This window comes from Falco punctatus, assembly GCF_963210335.1.
Source record: "Falco punctatus genome assembly, chromosome: 7".
Taxonomy (NCBI): Eukaryota; Metazoa; Chordata; class Aves; order Falconiformes; family Falconidae; genus Falco; species Falco punctatus.
The window spans coordinates 62,917,496-62,928,613 of NC_137587.1; positions in this window are offsets into that span (position 1 = coordinate 62,917,496).

Consider the following 11,118-nt stretch of genomic DNA (forward strand, 5'->3'; position numbering starts at 1 on the left):
GGCTTCACAGACAGCTGTAGCCTGCCTGAGATTTCCATGCCTGTCTGGAGATCAGTGTAGTACTAATGAAGAAGCTAGAGAGAACCTGGGCAGCCATTGTACCAGGCAATTTGGCAAAGATGACTGAAGAAGGATGGGTTCTGTTTCTAATTTCCCTCTTTGATGCTTAATGATTACTAATGGAGAGGTATTGCCCTGGAGCCTGAGCTCTGAGCATCTTCCCTGCAGCTTGCTGGACCTTTTCTATTTGAGTTGAGCTCTGTTACTTCAGCTGCAACAGCAGCCAAGGTTTGAATGTTTAAACACTCTCATTAGTATGAGTGATGATGATGAGGAAGATGCCTCCATCTTTCTTTGCTGATGGCTTTCTCCTCCGGGAAACTGAAAGGGAGTGGGATGTTACTGAGCTTCCATCCACACATTGCCAGCCCTAGCTCACACTTTGGGGTGGAATGGAAGCAAGTGGAAGGCTGAGTGATGTAATTTGAGGGAATGCTGCATCCTCCCAAAACCACAGTAAGGGAAAAGTTGCCAGTGCCTTGGCTCTCCTTTGTGAGGAAGGATGCTTGCTTGAACCAAGCATCACTCCTGGATCCCCTGGCCTGGGGGAAGTGACTGCAGCCATGTGCAAGGAAAGGAGGAGCAGGAAGATCAGAAGCTGCTGGGGTGGCAGATAGGCAGTTTGGATTTGTACTGCAGCAACCATGTGAAGGGGCTCATCCTCCCTGATGTACACTGCGTGCTGGCTGCAGGACCAGACCTCATGGTAGTGCTGTTCAAGAAAGGGAGGTAGGTAAGAGTAGAGGGGTGAGGGGGTACCCTTTCTGTTGCAAATGGACACATAAAACTCCTACTCTCCATTGCAGTGAAAACTGCACACAGGTAAATGGACTCTTGAAAGCCTTAAGATGAAGCTTAAGGTCCACTCTTGCAGGCTTGTTGTAGCCTCTGTTGTAGGGGAAGATCCTGGTTTTAGGAGGCAAGTGAGGCAATGTCATAAGGAAGAAGAAGAAAAAACAATTGGCAAAGTCAGTGTTATGTCCCCAGAACTACCAGAATTAAACACCTTGCCCACTTTGCATTTTTTGTTGGTGTTGTTTACCACCACTGCTGCTCTTGTTTTCAAATGTATGTTCACACCCTACATTTCTATTCTACAGAAGCAAATTCAAACCAGATGTAAATGTGGTGATTGCTCTGAATTTCATTGATCTTGTGCACTTGCATGAACTGTAAATTCATGCTGGAAGAAGTGGAGTTATTACTTAGATGATCATTATATACCTCTGTACTGCAAATACTGGGGGTTTAGGCGTTTTTTTTTCAAACCAGTACTGCCATTATTTCATTGATTTTGTTCAAATTTCACATAATTAGACCTTCTTATCCTGTTAGTGAATACATAAAGGCAAGAAAAATCATGAGATGACAAAATACACCAGTGTCCAGCTGTCTTTGCTTCTCCAGCACAAAAGATCCTGCCTCTTTTAAGTAAAACTTCTGTTTGTCTGTAAATGAACCTGCTACAGGATTACAATAATGGACTCTTTCAAGGGAAAATAATAAATATGGTATCAGCTGACAGATGCTATCCTTCCTGGCTGCAGTGTTATATCCATTATTTAATAAGATAGACATGATGTTGAGGAGAGCTGGAGCGATGAGGTGTAACTGTATCTTTTTGCTCCACAGAGGAACCTCCAAAGAGATTAACAGAGGAGGAAGGAGGGGAAACTTTTCATCTGGGCTTCTGGTGTCTTATGACTGCAGATTTTTGTTTGCAGATAGGACCCTGCAGGAGCCCTACTGAATGAGGACAGAGATGCACAAAGCTGCTAGTAAGTTTCCCCACCACTTCTGCAGCAAATGTGTTTTCTTGGTGTTTTTCAGAAGCTGTCTGCGTGAGGTGAATGAAGTCAAGTCAGGTCCAGCTCAGATAATCTTGATACTATTGAGCAGAAGGAGGCACAGGGGTAAATGCATTGTTACTAGCTGTCAGAATTGAAGAAGCGACCATGGAGCAGCTCTGTGCTGGAGGCTTGGGCTGAGAAGATAGATCGGCAAGTGCTGCTCTCACACATTATCTGTTCTTCAGAAGTTGCTAGCAGTAGGTGTCTTAGGACTGGCTGGAAAGTCATGGAGAAAACTAATTTTGGAAAACTGCATGCAAACGAAACAAGGATATGTATGTTCCACAATCAGCTTTAATAGTTAGTGGTGTAATGGCAATTGGGAGAGCAGGCAGGGTCTTTTTGATAAAAGAAGGTGCATTTTTCAGCTAGCTGAAACTGAGGAAGTTTCTAGGTTTTGGGTAGGAGATCAAAGTTTCCTCTCTAGGAACTAGTCTGATACCAGCAGGCTTGTTCCCAGTAGTCCTCCCAAGCAGCTGCTAATAAATACCATGAACAGGTGTGAACTAACTCTTCGATCTGAAAGACAATGATGCTCAGATATGAGATCAAACACAGCAGGTAGTCCCTATGTCTGGATGGGAACAAAAAAAAAATGTATACCAACCCCCCTGGTTCATGCAGGTCAGATCTATTTCAGAAACAGCTGTTGTGCCTGGCTAGTGGGATATAAAGTTGATCTGGCTCCTTGGCAGCAGAAAACAATCCACAACCACCCCTGGTCTTGCTATCACAAGACAACATACTCCAGGCATGCTGACTTCCTCTGATCTGGCCTTGGGTGTTCAACTACTAGCAATTAGTCTGCCTAAACCTCATCTCTTGAGTATTAAAATTGTAAGGAAAGGGCCAGTGCCTGATTCTTAAGAGGGCGAGGGGTTAACATGTTAAATAAAAATATTCTGTCACTATAAAAAGATGTATCCTTATCTCTGAAAGAGACATATTCTATTACCCTGGAAATGACTGATTGGCCCTAATGAAGCTCCATGGGGAGAACATACAGCAATATGGCTGGCTCTGGTTACCTTAGCAACTCTCTCCTTGAGAATTCGGAGGCTAAATTTATATAAAATTGGAGATCTAAAAACATCTGACAATATTCCAACAGAGAAAAATGTTACCCACTGAAATTAACCTTGATTAAGAAGGATGATGTTGCTGTAATTGAGTTGGCGTGTACCTCCAACAGAAGGGTTTTGAACGCTTATTGTTGTTGCGAGTCGGGGAAAGCAACAGGCTGCTCTGAAGGAGCATCCCGTGCACACCGGTGGGGAGGTGTGTGCAGTGAGAGCTGGTAAGACAGGGAGAGGTAGGGGAGAAGGTGCCTCCACATAGTTTGGAGCTCCCCAGCTGCGCGTGTTCTTAGCTCCTGCAACCCTACAGCCATATTATTATGCTTTTCTGCTACTGTTAGTATTGTTCTTGAGGTTAGAAACTCTTCAGCTATCAGGCAAGGCCTACTGCTTTGCTTCTTGGAGCACCGACTTGGGTCTTGACCTAGACTAGGAGAACTGAAGTTTGTCCGTAATGAATGCAAATCATGGACCATGCACTCTGGCAACATAAGTAATCATATGTGTGGTGACTTAACTGGTATATAATAATGTACCTCCCCAGATGTCAGTGCAGGTAAAATCTCTTGCAGTTGCTGAGCATCATCAGCCACAATTCCAAGTTACGTCGCATTAGTTTCAGAGAAGTGTTTTTAATGCTTCAATCTTTAGCTTTTAAGCGCTTGGAGTTTGTAGATAGCTTTAAAGCTGCATACATTGTCACTGCTTATCGCCTTTTAATTTTAAAGATCATCTGGATTGACTCAGTTGTTGAGGGCTGAAATGGAGATGTGGCCGTGGACTTGGTGAGGAACGGTGACGTGGCAGCAGAGACCCTGAGCTGCCAGGGGTGATGCTCGGAGCTGCTGCTGGCTGGCACCAGGGACCGAACCGCGCCAGGCTGGGGAAAGCGGTGGTTAATTTTACTTGTGGAATTTGTTGCTGGGGGAGGTCAGCAGGCCAAATACTCCAGTTGGGTTTTAAATAGGGCTGGATAATTTCATGATGTCTAACAACATTTGCAGCTCTGCAAGGCAAGCTAACGAGGTTAATCAAATCTTATGCTTCAGGGAACTGCCTTGCCATGCAGGCCTGCTCCTGTGTAAACACTGCAGGATGGGGCATTATGGGTGTTTGACCAAAAATATCAGGAGTCTGCGTCAGTGAGCCAGGTTTGTTCTAAGCTAGAATGATGAAGGATTTGATCAGAGATGGAAAAATGGAGCAACCCTCATTACTTCTCAGTTTATCGCTCTGAGATGCAGCTGCACTGGCCTCTATTAAAAGAAATGAGAGCAAATGTGTGGCCACAATACCTTGGGGAATTAGCAGTTACACTCCACTGCTCTGTGAGTAAGGACCTTGGTGATTGTAGTCCCTGTTGTACTTATTGCTAATCCTCCTAGGGCAGCACTTTCCCACTGTAATGTGCCTTACCTTCTGCTGGGTCAGAAGCTCAATAACAGATCAGGAAATACTGCTAAAAAATGAAAGGTTTGCACAGGTGAAGCGGGGCATGGCTGCACAAAGATCCTGTGCCTTTCCTCTTCCCTCACTTACTGAAAGCAGTGTAACCTCATTGGAAGGGTTTCCCCATGAGTCTTGCCGGTGACCCCGGCCCCAGCAGACTGAGCTCAGCACAGGCAGTGCAGCCTCTGGGGATGCTGCAGAGCTTGGGACCACTGGGCTGACTGCAAAGTAGAGTAGATCCTGTGCTGTGTTAATGTGGAGTATCATTTTGATGAGCACCTGACTTGCTTCTGGTGAAGTGATGTAATGCAGGGAATACCTTAGCCTTTTGTTCCTGTTCTGATCAGTCGCGAAGGGATTATACTGGTACAAATCCATTGACTTGTTCAGGGTTTATAGTCTGAAAAATGACGGCAGGATTTGGCTGGTTGCTCTTGTTTTTCTTGCTACTTGACTCCTGGATGTGGTGCTTGTAAGTGAGAGCTGAAAGCAAATGCAGAGGGCTTGGCCGCTGAACTGCTTCACTTCTGGTCTCCCTGTTTGTACAAGGTTTTCCCTGTCTTCAAAGGAATCTGGAAGGAAAATGTCCCTGGCTTGATTGTGGCATTAATCCAGGCTGAGCCAGGTGGGCTCAGGCTAAGTTAGGCTCTTCAGCTATATCGAACAGGTCCGGAGCCATGGGAGATGGGGAAGAGCGGAGCTGGAAGCAAGCACACAAATTTCCAAACTCACTTGATGGTCTTTCCTTTGCCCTTGGTGCTTAATGTCTCTTCAGCTAGTGCTGAGTGTGAGGCTGAAGTGTGTTACTTTTTCATGGGCTTTTCAGTATTCTGGCTGAAATATTTAAAGGTGTGAAAATCTTAGGCAAAGTCTTCTGGGCTTTCCTAAATTGCCATGTTCCTAAAATTCACCACAAGCAAAGGTATGCTTAAGGTGGGATACAAAAGGAATTAAACACATCCCATGAAGCAAAAGTCCAAGTTTCTCTGAATTAAGACAAAAAGGGATTGCAGGTTTTGGGTTGCACATGTTTTCATTAGCACAGTAATTAGTTTGCATTCAATTATTGCTTAAATGTAAAATAATAGGTGAAGTGTTTCTTCCACATGGAAATGTAATGTGATTACAGCTTCCTATTTCACAATAACTACATGATGACCATAGACATAAATATTTTTGAGAATTCATTATGGAGGAAGATAACTAATAATTCCTTTCTACATATTTATGCCATGTTTGGGAGTTGCTAGAAACAGCACATGATGCTGACCTCTGACTAACTCAAGCTAACAGAATAAACCCTGTAAAAATAACACTTTGTTGCATTTGTATGTGCATATTAATGTACATACGCTTATACAATGCATAATTGCTGTGCAGGATTGGACTACCTGGTCCCTTAAAATTAATAATGTCTCCAGTGCTGGTTCTCAAGTGGTTCTTCCCCAGGGGCCATACTTGCTGGGTAAGTAAGTGTCTCAGCAGAGTGTTGTCTGACAGCCTAAGAGTTTCTAATGCTCTGTTGTGCCACTTCAAAATACCCCTGAGAATCCTTCTCTTGAAGGGAATAAATTGCAAAGGTCTCTGAGATACTGGGGGAAGCGGGGAACACCTCTAAATATGAGGCAAACTGATGGATAACCCACTTGGATAGGGAAACTTGTTGCTGATCGGGACTGACAGAGGAAGGTGACGGCATAGATGTGTGTGCATCTTGCAGCCTTGCGGTGGGTGATAGCCTCTCAACGCTTCAGCGCGGAGCCAGCAATCTGACGATGAATTCATGGAGTGAAACTTTCAGTTGAGTCAAACACAACACGATCAGGCTTGGCCTGCCTGGCCACTTATGAATAGAAGGATAGGTACATTGGATGGTGCTAGATCATTATGGTGGTTTTCCTTTTACGTAAACTATGAAGTTACTTCCTATGGTGCAGAAGGAAGCTGGTCCCTGCTGGCAGGGTGTGCTGTAACTGCCTGTTGTGAAGGTCTGAGGTATCTTAGCCAGACTGCAACAGGAGCTAACATAATGTATACTTTGGGACAATATAATGCAAAGGTGGGTGGCTTGAAAAGAAAAATCCTTTGTGGAGAGGCAGATAGTAAAGGACCAAATCCTTTATCCCTATGACGTAGCTCCCTTGCCCTGTCCTATCTAACCAAGTGATGGAAGTAGGGGGGTCATAGAGTCCCATTAAAAACAGCCAGATAACCACCAGACCTGTTTTCTGCTTAATAAAAATGGGTTACAGGGTATTGATAACCACTCATCTGATCTCCTGGTACCCTTGGTGCTTTTGATTGATACTTTTAATCACACTTACCAGTGAGATGCCCAGCTCTATGGCTCAACACAGAGACCAACTTTATCAGACAATCCAGAAACTCATCAAGAGCTTTCAGTTTGCAAAGCAGGTCTTAATATGTTTCATTCTGGTACCAGCCATACACATAGTGTCTGTCTGTCACCTTCCAGCACACACTTGTCACTCAGTGAACGGTGTAGAGGAGCAACCTGAGCATAATGAAAAACCCTGGATAAGAGGAAATTGAAAATCAAAGTCCCTGGCCTTGGGAATTAAAGGATGAAGCAATCACTGGTTAGCTCATTTCCCCCTAGGGGAGTCCTCCAGCCTCTTGCAGCCTGCACTGTAAAGGAGCTTACAGTAAAATATGCATTTCATTTTATTTTGTTGAGAGGAAGAAGGGCAAATGAAATGACCAGAGGAGAGGTGGATGGAGAGTGGAGCACAGTCGGCGCTTTCCATTATGTTTCATTTGTCAAGCCAGTTAGTCTTGCTGCAGAAATAATATTGGGTTCTCCGGCCTCTTCTTCCAGACACCTGCTGCCCTTTTGCAGTGATTTATCCCTGTGCCCCATCATCCTTGCTGGGAGGAAGAAATGATGGTTTAGTGAGTGTAGCTGGACCCTCGGCTCAGAGGCAAGCCCTATTTGCATTTTGACTGTGGCTTGAGATAGTTGCTGCTCCTGTGGGGAGCTTGGATTTCTTCTTTTATAGAGCTTTTGGCCAGCATCTAAGAAACATCTATCTAGATGTGTTTTCAATTGGATTTGTCAGAGCACATTTCCAAAATACTGGGTATGTCTCACCAGAAACTGGTCTATTTGATGTGCTCCTGCTTTCTTAAATCACCATGTGCTGCTTCTATACAATGGAGCTTGTGAAATGATTGAGTTGCTACTCTTCCTTCCCTACTACTAGTGACGCTTTTCCCCCACATGGTGCCCTCAAGGTCTGCTCGTGGTGGCTACGCTGTGGCTGAGTTCTGCTACCTGTGAAGACCTGTATGTCCAGCCTAATCCATAGGCACTGCAATACGTTGTTCCCTAGTTGAAACTTAATTCGGTTTTAATACTCAGCAGTGCTGCACCGCTGTGCTGCTGGGGGAGGTTAGAAGCTGTTGCTTACACAAAAGCTAACAATGAGCATGTTTTGGTAGGGATATGAAGTACACACTTATACCTGTGCTCAGCTTCCTGCAGGGGCCAGTTTACAGTCCAATTAAACAATTACAAATCATTAAACTGAATCTTCAGAATCCTCTGGGCTCTCTAAATTGCTATTTACATAATTCTACAACTAAAAATAATGAAGATAAAGCAATCGGGTGGCTGTGGAACATCCTTTTCAGGAATATGAAAAGTTAATTGCCTTCACTTTATTCCCAAGTGGGCAAACACTGTCTTGTTTAATAGTGACAAATAAAATTTGGGGGGTGTTTTACCCACCTGGCATTTTGAAAAGGGAATAGGCTGTACCTGAAGAGGCATCATCTTGGAGAAAATATTATTACTCTATACAGGTCCATCACCCTGTGGTGTGTTCATTAAGGGAATATGAGGTTGCTGAAAGATATTATAACTTCTGAAATAGCCTCTGCTAGAATTGCTAGCACAAGGAGGAGGGAAGGCTGGCGTGACCTTTCCAGGTCTAAAGCCTGGTGGAAGAGTTTTGCCCTTTTTTTTTTTTTTTTTTTTTTTCTTTCCTGTGTATCTACACATTCACGCTGCCATTGGGATCAGAAAAAGCCTGTTGTGTCACATGGATAGTATACTTTCTAGAGCTTTGTTTCAGACTTCTTTTTGGCCCCAGTTTGGGTGGTCTTCTCCCTTGCCCCCAAACTTTGGAATAGAAAAGCCCCACTAAGCTTGCCATGCTTTCACCCATTCAGTTCACTGAAGTGGAAGTACAAGGCTGGAAATAAAAGGATGAAATTTATCTTAAAGGCCACACTTCAGCCATAGCTCCCAAGTGCTCAGTGCTTTGGAAAATACGTTCTTCAACTGACAACTTGATGGTTTATCCCATACAGGACATGTGTAAATGCTTTATGAAACAGAGAATGGCTTAAGCATATCATTAAATGCCTTGCTGAATACAGAGCTAAATAGTGATTATTTTGCACGACTCAGTTTCTCTAACCACCCAGAAAGAAGAATAAGAGTTTTGAGCCCTCTCTACAGCATTACAAGGAGATATAATGATATCATGCAAGTGAACTATTGTACTGATACAAAATACTATAATCAGCATTAGATTTGCCTGGCTGTGGAAAGCTCAGATAACTTTTCTTTGCTATCACTGTCTGTGTTTCTACAGTATGACACCAGTGCAACAACAAAACAGACTGAGTATGTTCCAGGTGGCAAAAAATTACTGTGAACAAAAAAATAAATAATTTTTCACTTATTTTTCAAATCTCCAGGCACAGTTAATCAAATTTTATAAAAATGAAGCCAAAATAGCTCTTAATAACAGGGTTGAGGGCCAGCACCTCAGCTGTGAGAATAGTTTTTGCTCTTTTTGCAATGCATTTTGAGGAAGGAAAAATAATTAGAAAACTGATGTGAAAAGGACAGATTCCATTTCCCTGTTCTTTCCAGGTTTGCCTGTTCAGTACCTCAGTAATGCCACAATGGCTTATCTTTGTACCAGTTTTTTTCAATTCTTCCAAACATGGAGCTGTTCTCAGGGCCCTTGAGGTGCTAGGTCTGGCTGGCTGCTTCTACTCCACAGTGAGAAATAATCCACTGCAGGGAACAAAGCAAAAAGCCCCAGTTTCAAGGCAGAAACAACCCTCTTCTCATACAGAGCTAGGGAAGGACTGACAGATATGTTGCTGCAATCTCTCCGTGTTTCCCTGATTTCACAGTAAACTATATTCTTACCAGAAAGAAAAAGCAGAGTTGATTGCAGCCTTGCTCCTTCTGACAGATTTTTGTTCCTTTAGTCTGTGTTAACTGATTTCTTGCAGTATCCATACTCCCCAGGGCAGCAGGGACCAAGGGCCAGAGACTCTGGCTAAGTTTGTATTCTTAGAACTGGTATCCAGTCTGGGGTGTGCAGAGAAGGTGGGTGGTGGAGGACTCAATGAAGGGAAACCACTACAGAACTAGATCTGGTGTTTTTTTCAACCTTGCTTCTATGAGGTCTGAGGGACACAAAGAGGTGGAGATGCTCTCTCAAAGGAGAGTGAGAGTGGCAAGGGGAGCCTCTGGAGATGTAGTGCTGTACAGCATCTCTTCCAGTCTGTCTTCACAGTGACGCGGTGTACATGCCTCTGGGATGTTGAGTATTGGGTGGCGATGCAGCTACCTGTGCACATCCATCATGTGCCTGCACCTTTGTGCTGCTGGAAGCAGATGACTGCAGGGTAAGTGCGTTGGCTGCACCCAGCTCTGCTGACAGACAGGTGGCACCTCCAAGAGTCACAAACGCCTGAATTCGGTGACACTTTACTATCCTTGCCAGTCTGTGCTCCTCCTTAACAAGTGACAAACTGCTGCATTAGAAGCATGTTATCAATCCAAAGTGACCTTGCCCTGTCACAGCCTGTGAGATGCCCTATAAATCACAAAACACAGTAATTACCGGAATTAGGTAAGGGATTTGGGATTGTTCTGGGTAATAACATCACTGCACATCTTCCTAGAGGCTCCTCAGCTTTGGAAAAGCTAAACTCAACGTTCCCTCTGGTGTCCTTCACTAAGCTTTTTATTGTATCTTTTGGGCACATTTTATGATGATCCAGCTTTTTTCGGCGCCTGCATGACTATTGCTGGCTGGTAATGGCATCAAGAGGCTTTTTAAACCTGAACAATGTGGTATTTTGTTTACAGCATCCTTATGCTTGGCTATGATCTTGAGTAAAGGGGCACATAACCTGGCAAGCTGGAGTGAGAGTTATGATTTAAATAACGTGAGGCTTTCTTGATTTCTGCACCTTTTCAGGAAGGTTTTCTTTCAAGGAGAAATTCAGTTGGCATCATATAGTGTTTGTAAGCACAGCATAATTAAAGAAGTGGTGCCTGTTGCCATTTGGTAGGGCTGAGAAGCCCACAAGTGTGGAGATCAAATGAGGAAAGGACCAGTACTGCCTTGTGAAATAAGAAACAGCACTCCTTGGCTGGTGTAATTCTCCTTGGTTTCACACGTCTAGGTGGATTACAGCCCCTGAAGCAGTGTGCTCCTTGGGTTGTTTTTTTTTTTAACTTAAGGAGAATTTAACCTGCCTGTGGAAATGTAGCATTTACTCAGTGCTAGAGAAGATGTAAGGGCTGGGGATTCCCAGTGCAGAGATGGAGTCAGCCGCTGCCCCCAGCTGCCTGCTCCTTCAGAGCAGTTCCAGCTCCCCTGTGACATGCCTTCTGGCCTGACTGG